Source organism: Balaenoptera acutorostrata, chromosome 1 (assembly GCF_949987535.1).
Source record: "Balaenoptera acutorostrata chromosome 1, mBalAcu1.1, whole genome shotgun sequence".
NCBI classification, from domain to species: domain Eukaryota; kingdom Metazoa; phylum Chordata; class Mammalia; order Artiodactyla; family Balaenopteridae; genus Balaenoptera; species Balaenoptera acutorostrata.
The window spans coordinates 22,711,179-22,731,382 of NC_080064.1; the positions used below are offsets into that span (position 1 = coordinate 22,711,179).

At 45.0% G+C, this 20,204-nt stretch overlaps 1 protein-coding gene and 1 non-coding gene across 3 annotated transcripts in view; both read left to right on the top strand.

Moving 5' to 3' along the window:
• Positions 1-3,331: 3,331 nt before the first annotated feature.
• LOC114236340 (U11 spliceosomal RNA) lies at positions 3,332-3,465 on the top strand. The gene has a single exon (XR_003622315.2). It is a non-coding gene; the product is annotated as a U11 spliceosomal RNA (small nuclear RNA).
• A 13,261-nt stretch (positions 3,466-16,726) lies between these two features.
• The window catches only part of GMEB1 (glucocorticoid modulatory element binding protein 1), a 31,492-nt gene continuing 28,014 nt past the window's right edge, over positions 16,727-20,204 (top strand). Inside the window, exon 1 of one of the 2 annotated variants that reach the window (XM_057526334.1) lies at positions 16,727-16,836. The gene's annotated coding sequence lies outside the window, so the exon portion shown is untranslated. The remainder of the gene's footprint in view (positions 16,837-20,204) is intronic. The other variant, XM_057526326.1, reaches the window with a different exon arrangement.

The window sequence follows — 20,204 nt, forward strand, 5'->3', positions numbered from 1 at the left end:
TGCGCTAGCTATTTCTCCCCTAAATAGCCTGTTGTATATATTGCTAGCATGACCGGTAACACGCCCTCGGATGGCCTAGAGGTCGCCATTTTTGGTTAGTGTCTTTGTCGTGATATGAGGACGGTAATATCTCCTGGGACCAACATTCCATAGATATCCTATTGGACCCCAACAGGAAAAACCTGGGGACAAGAGAGACCGGTTGTGGTTGTGACTTGGCAGTTAATAATAACAATTGAGCAATTACTGTCTACCAGGAAATTTTCTATACACCTTACCTCCGATAAGTCAGTCATTTAATGATTTAAAGGAAACCTGTGAGAGGGACTTCCCTGGTCGTCCAGTGATTAAGACTCCGCGCTTCCACTGCAGGGGGCCTGGGTTCAATCCCTGGTAGGGGAATTAAGATCCTGCATGCCGCGCGGCGCAGTCAGTAAATAAATAAATAAATAAATAAATAAATGAAACCTGTGAGAGACTAAGCAAGTTCTAACTAATAAGTGCAAACTCTCAACTTGAACTCAGAATTCTCACTCTGACCATTAAACTGATGCTTTCGGTTGACTGTCAATGGTGAGAACTGCTATTTACCCTATGCTAGATGCTAGGGTTGTAAAGAAGACCCGATTCCAGCCTGAGTCCCTTCTGGACCCCGGGTCCTCACACTAAGATGGACAAGAACCCAAGAGCCCACAGACATAAAGGAATGTACAAAGGGCTGGGACAGCTTAGAGTGAGCAGCAGTGTCAGCAGGAAAAGCTGCCTCCTACCTGGATTGGTGTAGCAACTTGCTCTCCCTGTCTTTATATCCTGCCATCCTCATCCCAACAAATTCCCAATCCACTCTTAACCCTGCCACAGATCCAAATTCACAGATTCCAGGCCCCTTCACCACTAGGCTCCAAGTTATCTTCCTAGTCTTATTTCTCTGCCACTGCTCTCTTCATTATCCTAAGGGTCTGGCATACCATTTTTGTTTTTGCACTCCATCTTTTTAAGACCCAGTTTACTTTTTTGCTTTTATTTTTTATACAATTTTTAAAAGGTACTCTCCATTTACAGTTATTACAAAATATTGGCTATGTATTTCCCATGTTGTACAATACATCCTTGTAGCCTATCTCTTACACCCAACAGTTTGTATGTCCCACTTCCCCACCCCTAAATTGCCCCTCCCCCTTCCCCACTGGTAACCACTAGTTCTCTAAATCTGTGAATCTGCTTTTTCATTATATTCACTAGTTTGTTGTATTTTTTAGATTCCCCATATAAGTGACATCATACAGTATTTGTCTTTGTCTGACTTATTTCACTTAGCATAACGCCCTACAAGTTCATCCATGTTGCTGCAAATGGCAAAATTTCATTCTTTTATATACAAATATAAATATATATCTTTTTTATTCATTCATCTGTTGATGGACACTTAAGTTACTTTCATATGTTGGCAATTGTAAATAATGCTGCTATGAACATTGTGGCGCATGTATATTTTCACATTATTCTTGTTTTTTTCAGATGTATACCGAGGGATGGAATTGCTGGGTCGTATGATAGTTCTGTTTTTAGTTTTTCGAGAAACCTCCATACCGTTTTCCACAGTGCACCACTACAGGTGGTAGGCAAGATAAACACAAAACTGTTAATAGTTGTTTGGGAAAAGCATTCTCACATTTCTGTACAATTAGCACATAGTTTTTATATTAAAAATGAAGTATACATGAATGATTCCATTTTTATGCCTTTCTGGAAAAGGCAAAACTACAGGGCCAGAAAAGAGGTTGCCAGGATTGGGAATGGGGGGAGGAGTTGACTAGAAAAGGGGACAAAGGAACTTTTTGGGGTGATAGAAATGTTTTGATTGATTGTGGTAACAGATACATGTCTGTTCAAGTTTGTTAAAACTCACAGAACTGTATGGTAAAAAAAGGTGAACTTACAGGCTTCCCTGGTGGCTCAGTGGTTAAGAATCCGCCTGCCAATGCAGGGAACACGGGTTCCAGCCCTGGTCTGGGAAGATCCCACATGCTGCGGAGCAGCTAAGCCCGTGCGCCACAACTACTGAGCCTGCACTCTAGAGCCCGTGAGCCACAACTACTGAGCCCACATGCCACAACTACTGAAGCCCGCGCGCCTAGAGCCCGTGCTCTGCAAGAAGAGAAGCCACCGCAATGAGAAGCCTGCGCATCGCAAGGAAGAGTAGCCCCTGCTCACTCCAACTGGAGAAACCCAGCGTGCAGCAACGAAGACCCAACGTAGCCAAAAAAAAAAAAAAAAAAAGGTGAATTTACTGTATATAAATTATACCTCAAGAAACCTGACTTTAAGAAATGAAATAGAGAAAATATAGAAAGCACGGACTATATTTTTAAAATAATTTTAATTGCACAAGTAATAAAATGCACAATAATAAAATAATCTTTATGCTTTTTAAAAATGAGAACATTATAGGTAAATCTAAAGTTTTGTGTGTGTCTGCCCTCATCCAGATTCCCTCCCTCCTTTCCAGAGGTAATTGATATGTGTTAATAATACAAACATGTAGCCATTGAAAATAAAGCACTGGGTTTTGTGTGCACACGTATGCTCTTTATTACGGTATCATGCGGTACCGTATTCAACACCTTTTTCATTCAATTTTTTTATACCTGTTGATAAAGCGCAGTATTACTTTGTTTCCGTTAATGGTGTCATGCTGTACCTTATTCTGCAGCTTTTATCAGTCAGTGTTTTTTGATGTCTAATTCACTCCTTGGAAGTACAGCAGATGGCATTCCACTTTATGAACCCACCACATTCTGCTCTTTCGTTGTTGTGTAGGTGAAGATTAATTAGCTCCCAGTTTTTTGCTCTTACAGGGATCCGGTGCCTCCAGTGCTCACGTGCTGGGGCAGCTTCAGGGTGGACGGCTAGGAGTGGCACAAGTTTGTGCATTTTCAATTTTAACGGGGTGGGATTTGTGCCTTCCCCAGATAGGTACCCAGAGCTGCGGGGAAGCCGGTCTTGCAGAGCCCCAGACCAGCTGTAAGTCGTCACGGTTCCCTCCCACAAGCCCCTCCTCCCCGCCCCTCCCTCTGCACCCGCCGGCACCTTCCCAGCAAGCACTGCGCATATTTGCATATAACTCAAGTCTTAGCTTTTACTTTTAAATGAAAACCCCAAAATAAATGATAGAGTCTCCTTATGAAGCCTTCTCTCCGGCTCAGAAGTTCCTGCAGTTACACCCTCAACTTCGGGAACTCTGAGTAGAAAATTGCATCGACTTTGTTTTCACCTTTATCAAAAAAGGGATTTGCCAGCACTGCCACCTTGTTTTTATTACTGGTACGGTAAAAAGGGCTTCTGTCGTGAGTGACACACGTGGGACAGCTCGTTTGTTCTTCGTGCGGAATCGACATCAAGAGATTTCGGAAGCATAATTTTTTGATTACCGGGCAGCTGGTGATCGTTGGTCCTGGCGCCCCTGTTTTATAGTTGGGAAAAGCAGACTGCTCTCTGTCGACAATTAAAGTGACGATGTTAAGGTGTTTTTTTTTTTTTTATGTTATTGAACGGGTGTGGTGTGTGTGAGTTTCGTAAATTCACGAACGCTCTTCAGTATTAGAAGCTTTGTGATTAATTTTTTTTTTTAAGGTGTACAATGTTTGTTTTTCAGAAGTGTGGGCTAGGGGTGTGAATTGTTTGCGAAAACTGCTTTCACAAGTAAGTGGTTTTAAGTTGTTTTTTTTTCTTGAAGTAACAACAGCGGGTATTTTTTTTTTTTTCACATGTTACGCAGTTGAGACGTAAACGACGGAAGTGATATGTTTATTCGTGAGTGCACTGCTCTATGCCGGGAGAAAGACTCTCCGTACTCTTTGCAGTTGCTTGTCTGCAGAAGTAATGGAATTATCATGCAGAACATATTTTGTTAAAATTTCTCCCGCTGAGAAATTGGGGTTGATGTATATACATAAACAATAATATGTATAAAACAGGTAACTAATAAGAACCTGCTGTATAAAAAAAAATGCTTTCCCTTCCACCACATGTACGTATCACTTTGTAAAGGTGTGCTGATGTTCTTTTATAGCTTTTGTCGTCTAAAAACGTAGAGGCAATACTTTAAAACACCGGTGAAATAGCGCTTTCTTATTGCTGATAGCAACAGCCTTTCTGGAGAGCAATTGGGGAAGAGACATAAAAATCTAAAACCTTCAAAAAAATTCGTGTCTAAGAATACATCCTCACATGTAAGATTATGTTTAATAGGAGATTTAGGGAATTCCTCAAGAGTTCAAGGGTTAGGACGGTTCGCTCCCACTGCAGGGGGCGCAGTTTAGATCCCTGGTCCGGGAACAGAGATCCTGCCGCCCAATGGAGCCAAAAGGAAAGAAAAATTTAGCTCCAAGGATTCATTAATTCTAACAATAAATGTATTGTGTACTCAGATATACAGTGGTCCCTTCATATCTGTGCAGGACGGGGAAGTTGGTTCCAGATTCCCCCGTTGGATACCAAAATCCGCACATATTCAAGTGCCTTATATTAAATGGCCTAGGGACTTCCTTCATGGCGCAGTGGTTAAGAATCCGCCTGCCATCGCAGGGGACGGTGGTTCGAGCCCTGGTCCAGGAAGATCCCACATTGCCGCAGAGCAAGTAAGCCCGTGTGCCACAACTACTGAGCCTGCGCTCTAGAGCCTGCGAGCCACAACTGCTGAGCCCGCGTGACCAGCCTGTGCTCAGCAACAAGAGAAGCCACCGCACTGAGAATCCTGCACACCACAACAAAGAGTAGCCCCCGCTCGCCGCAACTAGAGAAAAGCCTGCGCACAGTAAGAGAGACCCAATGCAGCCAAAAACAAAACAAAACAAAAAACGCCCTAGTGTTTGCATGTAACCTATGCACATCCTCCAGTTATATTTTAAATCATCTCTAGATTACTTATAATACCTAATACAAGGTAAATGCTATGTAAAATAGTTGCAGGGAGGGGGCAGATTCAAGTTTTGCTTTCTGGAATTTTGGAACTTTCTGGATTTTTAAAAAAATTTTTAATCCATGGTTGGTTGAATCTGTGGATGCGAAACCTGGGGCTACAGAGGGCTGGCTGTATTATTTTGCTCACTTAACGAATGAGAAAACAGAAGCTCTGAGAGGCCCAGATCACAGAGCCAGAAAGTAGCAGTCAAGAGGTGAGCCCAGGTCTGAGAGGAATCCTTTGCTCTCACAGCACAAAATACCCAAGGAGAATGTCAACTAGAGGGGAATCTGTTAGAGAAGGAAGATTTATTAGGAGAGTGAAGCTTTTTTCGTTTTAGTTACCTGTATTTTCCAGTTTCTAAGGAAATATGGAGTACATGAAAAGATTAGAGAAATAATGAGGACACATAGTCACTGGAATACAAATGATGAAAAATAAAATCAGACTCACAAAGAAGCCAGCCACAGAAGACTATATATTATATGATTCCTTTTACACAAGATGTCCAGAAGAGGCAAATCTATAGAGACAGAAAGTAGGTTAGAGATTGCCTGGGACTAGAGTTGAGAGCAGGGACTGACTACAAATGGGCATGAGGGATCTTTTTGGGGTGAAGGAAACGTTCTAAAAGTAAATTATGTTGCACAACTCTATAAATTTACTAAAATCATTGAATTGTACACTTAAAATGGATAAGTTTTTTGATATGTAAATTATATTTTAATAAAGCTGTAAAAAAAATCAAGGGCTAAAGGAGAAAAGTTCACTCAGCTAGGAGCCTGAGAATATATAATCAGTTTATGGAATAAGTTCCCTACTTTAGAAACTTTTTTTAAAAAATTTATTTATTTATTTATTTATTTATTTTTGGCTGTGTTTGGTCTTTGTTGCTGCGCGCGGGCTTTCTCTAGTTGCGGGGAGCAAGGGCTACTCTTCCTTGCGGTGATCAGGCTTCTCATTGCGGTGACTTCTCGTTGCAGAACACGGACTCTAGGGTGTGCGAGCTTTGGTAGTTGTGGTACACGGGCTCAGTAGTTTTGGCGCATGGGCTTAGTTGCTCTGCGGCAATGTGGGATCTTCCCAGACCAGGGCTCGAACCACTGTCCCCTGCGTTGGCAGGCGGATTCTTAACCACTGCACCATGAGGGAAGTCCCTAGAAACTTGACTTCAGTAGATTTCTTGTATTTTGAGCTTCTGTGTGTTAGCTGAAAACTTTCCACTCACTCATTAAAACCCTTTAATGGCACCTAACTAGCTTGGGTTAACATCCTGTAAATTTTGAGTGACCCACCACCTTCCCTGTTCTCAGGGCTCAAGCCACACTGGTCTTCTTTCGGTTTCTCCGAAGCCACTACTCTCCTCGACTCAGGGCCTCCAGAAATTTCTCTCCTCCATCTGGAAATACTCTTTCTCAACAGCCTGTCTTCCTCTCCCCTTCTCCCAAACTGGCTAACTCCTCCTCATTCTTCATATGTCAGTTCAAATGTCACTTCCTCAGAGAGGGCCTCCTTGACCCCCCCAACCCTCACTAGGTTAGCTCCCCTACACTCTATTACACTCTTTCATAGCACCATATACTTCTCTGCAGAACATTATCATGATCATCATTAATGCATTAGTTGCAAAGTTAATTGTTCAATATCTATATTCCCCAGCCAGATGTCACATATGTGAGGGCAGGGAACTTATTTATGTCTTATAGACCACTTGAGTCCATGGTTTCTGGTGTAGTACCTGGCACATAATAGACATTCAATACGTATTTGCAGAGCATTTCACAATCCATGAAGTTCTTGTGTATATACAATTACATTGGCCACTATTTACTAAGCACCTACTATGTCCTAGGATATAGGAGTAAACAAGATAGCGTGTTTCTCAGAACTCTAATGGAAAACTGATGAATTCATAAAAGTGCTAACAAAAGATCAAGATGAAAAAAAAATTAATTACATGGGACTAAGTGAACTGATGAGGATGATTATAATTTTTGTGACTTTCTGTTTGAATAAAAAAAAAATCCCACAAGGACTCAGAGGCAAAAAATATACAAATAAATTTTCACTGCAAAGTAAAGGAGCTGTTACAGTGGAGGATTACTGGACTGAATATCAATATTACGACATAGTATGAGTGTGTTTCGTGTTTGGTAATTGCAATCATTGTTGCTTTTGTTGTGGTCATCCATTTACAATGGTTGGTGTCAGTTTATTTATCTCCTGTAAAAATAAAATACAGTGTGTGTGTGTGTGAAAAAAAAAAAAAAAGTGTGTTTCTGTCCATTCCAGAGAGTTGACTGTACTCTCCTACGTAGGACAAAACAGTCTTCTAATTTTACAGGTAATGAAGATTTCACCACTTGCAAGAAAGTAGCAGACCCTTCTGAAATTAAAATAGAATTACTTCAAATAATATCAGAGACTCCCAACAGGATAGGTTTACTGCAGGCGGGTGGGGGAAGGGGAGGTGGTTCAGGGAGATGGATTTTTTTTTTTTAATTTTATTTATTTATTTATTTATTTTATTTATGGCTGTGTTGGGTCTTCGCCTCTGCGCGAGGGCTTTCTCCAGTTGTGGCAAGCGGGGGCCACTCCTCATCGCGGTGCGCGGGCCTCTCACCGTCGCGGTCTCTCTTGTTGTGGAGCACAGGCTCCAGACGCGCAGGCTCAGTAATTGTGGCTCACGGGCCTAGCCGCTCCGCGGCATGTGGGATCCTCCCAGACCAGGGCTCGAACCCGTGTCCCCTGCATTGGCAGGCATACTCCCAACCACTGCGCCACCAGGGAAGCCCCAGGGAGATGGATTTTGAGAGGCTATGAAGCTTTGGTATTTTGAAGGATGGAGGGGAAGAGGGTGTCAATTTGTCAGAAGAGAAGAGGAAGTTTCCATCCTTCAGATGGGCAGATGCCAGCATGGCTCCTCTCTTGAAACCAACCAAATCTGGTTCCTGAGATCCCCTATCGGTCCATATCTCGGATGTTGGGATCAGTGACCACTGATAAGAAATGAAGGTCACACAAAAATTGTAGTCTATACACTAACTGAAAAGGAAATTAAGAAAATAATTCCATTTACAATAATATCAAAAAGAATAAAATACTTAGGAATAAATTTAACCAAGGAGGTGAAATGTAGCCAAGGAGGAGTGTAACTTGTACATTAAAACTACAAAACATTGCTGAAAGAAATTAAAGAAGGCAGAAACAAATGGAAAGACATTCCATGTTCACAGGTTGAAAGACTTAATCTTTTTAAGATGCCAGTACTAGCCAAAACAAACTGTGGATTCAGTGCAATCCCTATAAAAATCCCAGTGACACTTTTTACAGAAATATTTAGAAAAACCCATCCTAAAATTCATTTGGATTCTCAAGGGACTCTGAATACCCAAAACACTCTTGAAAAAGAACAAAGTTGGAGGACTAAACTTCCCGATTTCAAAACTTACTACAAACCAAGCTAAGTAAAAATTTTGTGGTATTGGTATAAAAACAGACATATAGACCAATGGAATACAATAGAGAGTCCAGAAATAAATTGTGGCATCAAATGATTTTTGATAAAAGTGCCAAAACCATTCAATGGGGAAAGGACAGTTTTTTCAGCAAATAGTGTTGGGAAAACTGGATATCCACATGCAAAAGAATGAAGTTGAAATTTTACCTTAAACCACATACAAAAAATAGATCAGGGCTTCCCTGGTGGCGCAGTGGTTGAGAATCTGCCTGCCAATGCAGGGGACACGGGTTCGAGCCCTGGTCTGGGAAGATCCCACATGCCGCGGAGCAGCTGGGCCCGTGAGCCACAACTACTGAGCCTGCGCGTCTGGAGCCTGTGCCCCGCAACAAGGGAGGCCGCGATAGTGAGAGGCCTGCGCACCGCGATGAAGAGTGGCCCCCGCTTGCCACAACTAGAGAAAGCCCTCACACAGAAACAAAGACCCAACACAGCCATAAATAAATAAATATTAAAAAAAAAAATCAAAACCCTAAGAGGTACAGAAAATATTAAAAAAAAATAGATCAAAGATCTAAAACTTAAGAGCTACAACTATAAGGTGCTTAGAAGAAAACAGGGGAAAGGTTTTATGACATTGGGTTTGGTAATGATTTCTTAAATATGACACGAAAAGCACAGGCAACAAAAGAAAACGTAAGTAAATTGGACTTCATCAGAATTTACAACTTTTGTGTATCAGTAACCACTAAGAATAACCACTACAGAATGGGAGAAATTATTTGCTCTGTCCCAGACCAACTTTTTCCTCTTCTATGGTGTCACCTCCTGCCCATGCCAGAGGATGAAACTCTAGGGCTGCCAGAACCAGGCCTTGAGTGGAATCTGCAGCAGGCCTGCTGTGGTGGGACCAGCTGAAGAGTTCATGCCTGATCTGGAGGAGCAGTGGGCTCCCCTACCAGCCTGCTGTGGCCTTCCCAGTACGTGGGCCCAGGGCCCAGTGTGACCAGAACAGCCAATTTGGAAGAGGAGGCGGAAATCCTTTTATTTGATATCTCTGGATTTGTAAATGTTGATAACCAATTAAAAACAAAAACAAAAACAAAAACAAACAAAAAAAAAAAACTTCAGGCATCCTCTGGACTCTACATTATCCATCTGTGAAGAGGTATGGCCTATGGGTCCCCAGAGTGGGCAGCCTCTGGTCTCTCTTCCCAGGTATCTATTTCCAGCCTGGAACACTGTCTCCAGCTGCCTGGTCAGCTACTAACTCTGCAATTTCAACATGTCCACAACTGAATTCATAATTTTTATCCCTATTTCCCCTTAGATTCCCATCCCCCATCAAACCTGCTTCTCCTCTTGTCTCCTCCACCCCAGTGAATGGCACCTCCATCACTTAGTCACCTCCAAAAGACCCCTCTAAGACCACCTCCTGAATCCCCACCATCATCACCTGTTCTGTTATATTATAGCCAGAACCTCCTAATTGGTCTTTTGACTTCCTGTCATGCTGCCTTTTTTTTTTTTTTTTTTTTTTAATGTTTATTTATTTTGGCTGTGCCAGGTCTTAGTTGCAGCATGCGGATCTTCGTTGTAGCATGCGGGGTCTTTTAGTTGCAGCATGTGGGCTTTCTTAGTTGCGGCATTCAGACTCCTAGCTGCAGCATGCATGCGGGATCTAGTTCCCCGACCAGGGATCGAACCCTGGCCCCCTGCGTTGGGAGCGCAGAGTCTTACCCACTGGACCACCGGGGAAGTCCCCTGTCATGCTGCCATCTCGTCTTCATTCTTTTTTTAAACATTTATTTTATTTATTTTTATTTTTGGCTGCGTTGGGTCTTCGTTGCTGTGCGCGGGCTTTCTCTAGTTGCGGCGAGTGGGGGCTACTCTTTGTTGCGGTGCGCGGGCTTCTCACTGCGGTGGCTTCTCTCATTGCGGAGCATGGGCTCTAGGCGAGCGGGCTTCAGTAGTTGTGGCATGTGGGCTCAGTAGTTGTGGCTCGCAGGGTCTAGAGCTCAGGCTCAGTAGTTGTGGCGCACGGGCTTAGTTGCTCCGAGGCATGTGGGAATCTTCCTGAACCAGGGTTCGAACCCATGTCCCCTTCATTGGCAGGCAGATTCTTAACCACTGCACCACCAGGGAAGCCCTCATCTTCATTCTTAACTCCTCCAATGGCCTTCCTTTCCCTTAGAATTAACCTTGTGCTCCTCATTGTGGTCTACAAGACCCTGCATGAGCTGGCACTGGGATCTTCTTTTTACTCCTTTTCTTTCTGTCACTCTGCTCCAGCCTGACTGGCCTTCTCCAAGTTCCTCCAACACATGGATTTCACAGCCTTTGCCTGTGCTGTTTCCCCATAGAATCCTGGAATGTTCTGCTTCCAGGTCTTCAGCTGGCTCCTTCTCATCCTCCATGCCTTAGCTCCTGAGCCAGGCCTTTCCTGTTCTCACTGTGTCTAGTTATGTCCCCTCCCCAGTCACTCTCTCTCTCACATCTCCTTTATAGCCCTTACTGACACCTGGCATATCCTGTCCCTTGTCTATATCCACTCCCCTCCTCCCTCCCCCACTTCCCCTCTCTTTCTACCCACCCCCCCCCCAATGTATACACTCTGCAATAGAATTTCTATGAGAACAGAGACAAAATCTATTTTATTCACACGGGACTCCCAGCCCCTGGAACATTGCCTGGTACATAGAGAGCACTCAAAAATCTGTGTTTACTAAAGACTGCCTGCACTTTTGTGTCTACCTCCCCACCCCTCGCAGCTCACCCCACCCTCTGTATCACATTCTCGGAAGCCAGAAGCCACTAATAGATGCGGACTGAATCTGGAAAGGAGGAAGTTCCGCCTGTAGGTGCAAAAAAAAAAAAAATCTGGGATGAATCCAGATACAGTCAAGTGAATCACCTCCTCCCCACACCAGCCCCATCCACCCCTACTGTCCTCCACCACCACCAAAGCAAAAGGCTGACTTGCTGGTTTTGGAGCCAGAGAGGACAAGATTCAAGTCCTGCTGGCTCTGTGACCTTGAATCAGTCTCTGTCTTGGCCTCAGTTTCCTCATCTGTAAAAGGAACACGATAATGGTACCTCATTCACAGGGAGGTTGGGAAGAGTAAATGTGGTAATCCACACTCACAGAGGGACTGGGAATCATATCTGGAATGGAATAAGCACTCAAGAAATGCCAGCTGGTATTATTATTAATACTCCATCTGGCACCACCCGCCTGCCTTTTAGAACAGAGCCCAGTCAGCTGCCTCCATTGGCTACAGGACCTTAGTTAAGGCCCTCTCTGGGCCTCAGTCTCCCCATCTGTGACGGGGACTATTAGTAGCTATACTTCTGAGTACATGCTCTCTACCAGGCGCTTGGCATATGCACTGTGATGCCCACTAGAGTGTAAGCTCCCTCAGCTCATGACCAGCTTCCTGCCCAGGGACATCATAGGCATGCCCAAAACCTCGCTTTTCAACTGTCTCTTATTTCCTTTAAATGATCTTATTTTATTTTATTCATTTTTAATTTTTAAAATTGTGGTTAAAAATATACTTAACATAAAATTTATCATTTTAACCATTTTTAAGTGTACAGTTCAGCGGCATTAAGTACATTCACATTGTTGTGCAATCATCACCACCATCCATTTCTAGGACTTTTTCATCACCCTCAGTTGAAACTCCCATTAAACACTAACAACTTCCCAAACCCCCCTTCCCTCGGCCCCTGGTAACCACTATTTTACTTTCTGTCTCTATGAAGTTGACTATTTTAGTTACTTCAAATAAGTGGACAGAGCCTGGAATTTGGACGGACCCATTGGGAGTGGCAGCTCTGCAACTTCTTAGACTTGTAACCTGAGGCTGTGCCACTTAATTTCACTGAGCCTGTTTTGCCTCTTCTGAGAAATGGGGATAACACTCCCTACCTGGAAAGGAAATTCCCTGCCTGGAATTTTATCTATGGAAAAGCTCCTAGCACACTGCAGATACAGAGAAAGGGCTTAAGCAATGTTAGTTTCTTTTCCCTTCAATCCTATGAGCAGCTAGTCTCAAGAAATCATAATGGTTAGGCCATAGCATAGACTAAGGTCAAGAGCTCAGATTCTGGTTCTACCACATACCAACTATGTGACCTCAGTTTTCCTATCTGTAAAATGGGGACACTGCTAGTACCTACCTTGTGGGGATTCCATAAGTTAATAACACGTGTTTAAAATGGCCTGGGGGTCTTCCCTGGTGGCGCAGTGGTTAAGAATCCACCTGCCAGATGTAGAGAATGGACTTGAGGACACGGGGAGGGGGAAGGGGAACCCTGGGACGAAGTAAGAGAGTGGCATGGACATATATACACTACCAAATGTAAAATAGATAGCTAGTGGGAAGCAGCCGCATAGCACAGTGAGATCAGCTCGGTGATTTGTGACCACCTAGAGGGGTGGGATAGGGAGGGTGGGAGGGAGACGCAAGAGGGAGGGGATATGGGGATATATGTATACATATAGCTGACTCACTTTGTTATACAGCAGAAACTAACACACCATTGTAAAGCAATTATACTCTAATAAAGATGTTAAAAAATAATAATAATGAACATTGCTTTGCAATCAAATCTCAAAAAAAAAAAAAAAGAATCCGCCTGCCAATGCAGGGGACACAGGTTCGAGCCCTGGTCTGGGAATATCCTACATGCCGTGGAGCAACTAAGCCCGTGCGCCACAACAACTGAGCCCGTGTGCCACAACTACTGAAGCCCATGCGCCTAGAGCCCGTGCTCTGCAATGAGAAGCCCGTGCGCAGCAACGAAGACCCAACGTAGCCAAAAAAAAAAAAAAAAAAAATGTTAAAGAATTTTCTCCACTCACTGTTTCTGCTACTTCTCCCACTTACCATTTGATCCACTCCAATCTGGCCTCCTCCCTAACCTCAGAGGTGACCCATCCTGGAAGGATCAGCAATATCCTCTTAGCTGCTAAGTCCAATGACTTCTCCTTTTTCCTTGCCTGATCTCTCTGCAGTATCTGGCATTGTTGGTGCCGTCTTCTTCTTTTTTTAAAAAAAATATTTATTTATTTATTTAGGCTGCTCCAGGTCTTAGTTGCGGCATGTGGGATCTTTAGTTGCAGAGTGTGGGCTCTTTTAGTTGCAGCATGGGACTTAGTTGCAGCATGCAGACTCTTAGTTGTGGCATGAGGACTTCTTAGTTGCGGCACACATGCGGGATCTTATTCCCTGACCAGGGATCAAACTTTGGCCCCCTGCACTAGGAACCCGGAGTCTTACCCACTGGACCACCAGAGAAGTCCCGCCATCCATCCCTTTCTGGAAGCGCCCTGCCTGCCCTCTGGGCTTCTTTTCTCTTCTCTGTCCAGGGAGCTAAGCATTCTTACCACTTCTGGTTGGTTCCTTCAGGTTCCTCAAGGCTTAATGTTCCCCAGGTTTGGGCCTCGCATTCCCTGCACACTCTTCCTGGGTGACCCATCCACTCTTGGCCTCTGTGGCCCATCTACATTGACAGGTCCCAAAATCCAGTCCTGGACTCTTGCCTCACACCAGTCAATCCAACTTCCTCTGGATGCCTTCATTTAGATGTCCCTCAAATACCGCAGACTCAACAAGTCCAAATGGACTCTATTTCTACTTTCCCCCAATCCCCAGCAAACTCTTCCTGCTTTGTTCCTTCACTTGGGGTCATCCTTGTCCCTTTCTCTCACTCCCCGCATTTGCTTGGTCACTAAGACCTGTTGGTTCCAATTTGGAACTGTGTCTGGAGCACAGCCATGAACTCTGCCCTGCATGAGCCCCTCTCTCTCTTGTGGGGATGATCCTAGCAAGATGATCCTAGTCTCCCTCACATAGTTTCCTTTTCCTGGTCTTTCTCCTCTCCAGTCCGTATCTCATAATTTTTCTGATCATTCATTCATTCGATCCACAAACATTTGCTGTGCACCAAACTCTATAGGTTGACACAAAATAGGTAAATAACCCAGGGGATTTCACATTGTGGGGATTGCTATGAAGGTAAGCTGGGGGGTTGAGAGAAAATGACTAGGACATGGATGGGAGTTGTCTCAGACATGGTGCCCTGAATAGTCCCCCAAATGAACCTGACAAGTGCCCTGGTGGAACTGGGAGCAACAATGATAGGGAAGAAGGTGGCTGGGGACCCCACTTTAAGGTTGGGAGCCAGTGAAGGTCTGTGAGGAAGGAAAGATGAGAGTGAGCTCTGAAGACTTGAGGGAGGAGCTTTCCAGCTAGGGGGAAGAGCCAGTGACAAGGCCCTGAGAAGAGTTCCAGGCACAAAGAGAGCATCCAGAGCACAGTGAGCGAGGGGCAGAGGAGGGCAGGATGGAGATCACACATGGTGGCCCTAGTGAGGGGTCTGGATTTTATTCTAAGTGCAATGGGAAGCTACTGAAGGGTTTTTAACAGGGAAGTCACATAATTTGACATTATTTCTTTAAAGGGTTACTCCCTTTAGGTGCCTAGGGCGGACAACATTTGCAGGTGGGTGGATAGGGTTGCTGAGTACTAGAAAATTACTTCAGTGGTCCAGGTAAGTCCTGTGGGCTGGGGCTGGGTGTTAGCACTACAGCTGAACAGGACTTAAACCTCCCTTGGGTCCCCACTCCTTGCAGGATATCTCCTTACCCCTTATGAGAACCATCTGGTTCCAGCCCCCCTCTTCAGCCCCATTTCCCTGTATTTCTTTGTACATGTTCTTTTTGGAATGCTATTCCCCACTTTTCCCTTTGATGAACTCCTACTCATTGTCTGAGACCAGGCGTAAATGCCCCCTCCTCTGTGAAGCCTTTCAGGAATCCTCCAGGGAGTCTTCTGCAATTTTTCTGTGCTTTGTTTATATCTCTATGATAACACTTATCACACTGTACTGTCTTGTATGTTTACAATTCTGTCTCTGAAGAAGGTAGACCGAGAACTTCTGGAAGGCAGGGACAGGATTTTGGTCAATGTTCAATGAGTGCATGATGCATAATCAAAAGATACAGATGATCTTGCTATGAAATAGTTCACAAAGGTCAAGAGTCCACTCATGACCAGCCCCTATTACATTCAAAATCACCTACTAATGTGTAAGTTCTTGATCATAAGAACAGATATGAACATGGATACTAAGTCTCCTTATTTGATCCTGGAAACAGCCCTCAGAGGTGGGCACAGTGGGAAAATCATCTCTATTTTACAGATGAGGAAATCAAGGCTTAAGGGAGTTGTGACTTGGCCAAGATCCCTGGGCTGCGATAACCAAGCCTAGAATCCAGGTTGTCTGACCCCCAAATCCTATTCTATTGTTTGACTCCTGGGCTGCCTACCTGTTCTTGAATCAAGAACCTGTAAAACTTCCTGTCACCTCGTCATGACAGAGGGGACAGAGATCAGAGATGTGACTCGTAGGAAGGGGCAAGATGGGGAAGGAATTCTCTCTCCCCTTCCAAAACAGTGCCTGCATACCACTACCTCATTCGTTCTTAATAACAGTAGCAACATCTGAGTGGTTATGACCATGTACTCTGCAGAAAGAAGGGCCTGAGTTTACATCCCGGCTATACCATTTACAAGTTTTGTGAAACGGGAGTGAAAAGAAGCTATTTAGTAGAGCTGCCAAGAAGATTATATGAGACAAAGGCATCTTCCCTAAGGCCTGGCCATAGAAAGGTCTTAATACTTGCTAATTACTATTACTGGCCCCAGGAACTTTCCTAAGCATTTTCAAGGATCATTTCTTTTAACACTTAACAACAACCTACGTCCTAGGAGAAATAGGGGCTTAGAGCTGTTCAGTAACCCCCAAAGAATTTATGACTTGAACCCAGAACAAACCTCACAACCAGAAAAGGCTTGACAAACATGCATGGGTGAGATCGCAAAGGAGTTTTCTTACTGACTCTATACTGAACCAGACCTTTGATTTCAAAATGATAGTTGTATCATCACTTCTGAAGGTCTGATGAACGTAAGCTTCATAACCGGGTTTCAGGAAGTAAGAGGGGCAGAGTCCTCCAAGGGGAGTCCTGCCTTTGAGAGACATGCCTTTGCCCCCGATTGCGAATGAGGTGAGTCTTTAATTTAGGCCTCGTTTTCCTCACCCATAAAGTGGGGTTAGAAGAGTTATCAGGGTCCCTGGCGTCCCTCCCAACACTAATTTTCCAGGGCAGGAGATTCCTGCTCTGATAAAGGCCCCAAACCCTCCGGCTGAAGTTCATCCTCCGCGGGGCCGGCAATAGGGACGCGTCCCCTTTAAGGAGCCAACTCGCCGGCGGCGGCGGCCGGAAGTGTTGAAGCCGGGCCTGGCGGCGGCGGTGGCGGTAGCGGCCGTGGCGGCGTCTGCGCATGCTCCGTCGCCCGCCCGCCCTGGCCGCTCGCCGCCCGCCCGCCCGACGGAGACGGTGAGGAGGGGGAGGGGTGGGCGCGCGGGCGCGGGCGCGGGGTGGGGTGGGGGCGGGGGGGCGGGCGCGGGGGCCGCGCGGCGGCCGGCGAGGGCGGGCGGGCGCGCAGGGGGCGGGGGGCTCCTGCCTCCGCGGGCGCCTCCCCACGCCCTGTGCGTGCCGCCGCCGCCGCCGGGGAGCGAGCGGACGTCGCGGCGCCGCGGGGGGGTGGGGGGACGCTGCCGCTGGGTCCGCCCGAGCAGCCGGGCCGCCCCCAGCGCGGCCGGCCGCGGCGCCCGGGTCCGGACCCCGGCCGAGAGCGGCTGGGGGCCGGCGAGCCTGGCATTGGGGGGCCCCGGAGCCTCGGACCGAGGGGCCCGGAAGTCCTCGGCCGAGGGACCAGGAGGGGCCGGAGCGACTCCGGACTGAGAGGCCCGGACGCCCAGGACACTGGGGAGGGGTCCGGGGATCCAGGGGTATCCCCATAGGCGGGATCCGGGGAGCACCAGGTCCTTCGATGAGGAGCTGGGGAGAGGCCTGGGTCGAGCTGGGGAGAGGCCTGGGTCGCGCTCAGGCTAGGGGATAGTGGTGAAAGTGGGGCGAAGGGTGAAGGAAGCCCGCTGCCCGCCCGGGAGTATCCCTCGGAGCCTTGGGGTGGGGAGCAAGAGCAGAGAGTGGGTTTTGCTGAAGAAAAGAGGGTCCACGCTTCACCCGGGGGCGCGTTAGAGGCCTCGGCCATTCAGTCCAGGGGGAAAGAAGCAGGTGCTTCCCCGAAGGTGTGGTGACAGGTCCGGTAGTGGGAGCAGGGGACAAGGAAGAAGAGCTCCAAGGGAAAATGAGCAGGCCCCTACCTTCCCCTAGATGAGGGGGCGGTAGGAAGACACCTCAGAGCCTCCAGAGGAAGGAATGAGAAGGGTCCAGATCTGTGAGGGAATAACAGAGAGCTGGGAGTACCTCCTGATATTATAGGTGGAGAGCAGGCTGATCTGGTCTGTCGGGGATGGGGAAACCCGTGTTTTTGAGGACCGGAGAGAAGATAATTGATGGGAAGAAGGCTAGAGTACCCTTGCTTTCTAAAATGACAGGGGAATTGGCCTGCTGTCTTCTAATTAAGGGGCAGGAGAGGTGAGGGCAGACTCTTACTTGAAGGTCCTGGAGTGTGATCCACCCAGACTAAGGCACGTCAAGTCTTGACCTAGGGATCAAGGGAAGGCTTGGCCGTCTAAGGAGCAGGAGGAGGCCTGCATTCTCTTCTCAAGATGCGAGAAATTCAAAAACACTTCCTCACAGACACAGCAGGGGCATTAACTGGTGTCTGTTTAGGAGAACCAAGAAGTGGCATTTTCCTCCTTAACCTGGAGGATTAGGGAAAGGGAGGATCAGATAATTCTAGTCTCACAGAGGATTCTTTTCTCTCTTTGGGGGACTTCTTCATTAAATGGACTGACTCCCCTAATTTGTCAGCCTTTTATCAGTTATGTGTATTTAAATTAGTCTACTGACTTGATGACTTTAGTCATTAGTTGTTAGTCAACTACTTATTCATATTTACTTCAACAAACATATTGAATAGCCAACTTGTACTCAACTTCATTGGGTTAGTTTGGGCTGTATTTTGGTCTTGTCCTAAGCAGAAGTCTCCTCAACTATAGCACGGTGACCCTTCAAAAAACCGTTTTACTGGTCAAGCAGATTTGGAAAAGAATACAATAAAATTCCTAGTAATGAAAACTGAAATGATTGAAATTTAAAACTTAATTAAAAAAAGAATAAACAATAGATTTGACACACTTGAAGAGAAAAATCATGAAAGGGAAGATAGATGTGAAAAAACAAAACATTCACGCACCCACAAAAAACCCTTTTATGCTACTGCTTCCCTAAACACCTACGTAGTGGTCACCAATATGTGACTTATCCCAAACTTCATTTGCTCTGGCTCTTTTCCTCACAGTGGTCCTATGTAGTGATCTTATTGGCTTCATTACATCTGGTAGCACCCTGGATCACCTACTAAATACGTGAGGAGGAATAAAGAAGGAAAAAAAAATCCAGGAGTTTTGGCCTCATGTAATAATAAAGTTTTAACTTGGAAATTTCTTAAAAATAGACCACACAGTCTACAAAAATTACAATGAAGTATGGAATAAATACATTTTGGAGTTAGAAATTTCAGGATATCTAGTATTTCTGTTAGTCCATTTCAGCTACCAACTCTGATGTTACTATGATCATGTGACACTTGTGCTTACATCTTGCCATGTTCTAAACAATTTTCAGGACACAAAGTGAATTTAATCCAGAGTAAGTCAGATTATCATTTGTTTAGTTTTTTGATAGTTTATGTGAGTAGTCGTGCTTACTTTCAAGGTGTCTTATTTGTCTTTGAAAATAGCTACAAATAATTCTTCCTTTTCACATAAGTTTGACATATTTCCTTCATTTCAATTCCTCCTAGAATTACAGAGTTGTGCGATTCCACAATGAATACTCTAAGGCCCCTTCCATGAAATACCCAAAGGGGCAACTCACTCATCTTGCCTTAGGAGTTTTGGTTGCTATAAACAAGGGCTACTTTGCAGTTTACACTCAGCCCAAAGAGATGACCTTGCAATTAGCCAGTGTAGTCTGTAGAGCTGGTTCGGGTTACTTGCTAGGAATACGGTATTTAGGATAATAAGAGATATTCAACCCAAACTTGCTTCTCTAAAGAATGTAAGAATTGCCATGTTGGATCAGACTTGTCGCTGACTGACACTGAGAGATATGTCGTGGATAATTATAATTATCTTCTCTGATAAACTCTCAGAAGGTTAGAGAAGCAGCCAGAACCTTCCTCTTGAGTTCCGAGGTGTGTGGGGGGTAAGGAGTAAACTATGAGTTCTTATTGAGGAAAGTATTAATGAAGAAGTTAGTCTACCACTTATTCAGAGTATTGTAGAGAGGACTCAACCTTAGGGTAGAAGGTTGAACTAGAAGCATCCTAATTCCGCTTCTCTAACCCATTAATTTACCTATGCTATTAATTTTTTAACATTTAAACCATTTTTTTGAAATAATAAACTCCCTACGATTGTTACATGCTGAAGTATTACATCTTTTAAATTCATTAAATATGTAACAGAATAGTGCTTTACAACAAACAAGTGTCCGACAGATGTTAGCTGTGATTATTTTAATTCACCCTACATTTTTATGGTTCAAACTTTGACGATATCTATTGGTTCAATTATTCTAGGATTTGATGGCATTTTATACTTCATCATATCCCTTTTGGCTTTTTCTAGACTCAAGGGTCCTAATCATTTAGGTTCTCTTGCTGGCAGCCAGCCACACCAGTCCACTGATTCTCTAATCGCCACCCCGGCCAGTTTTAAACCTTCAATTTA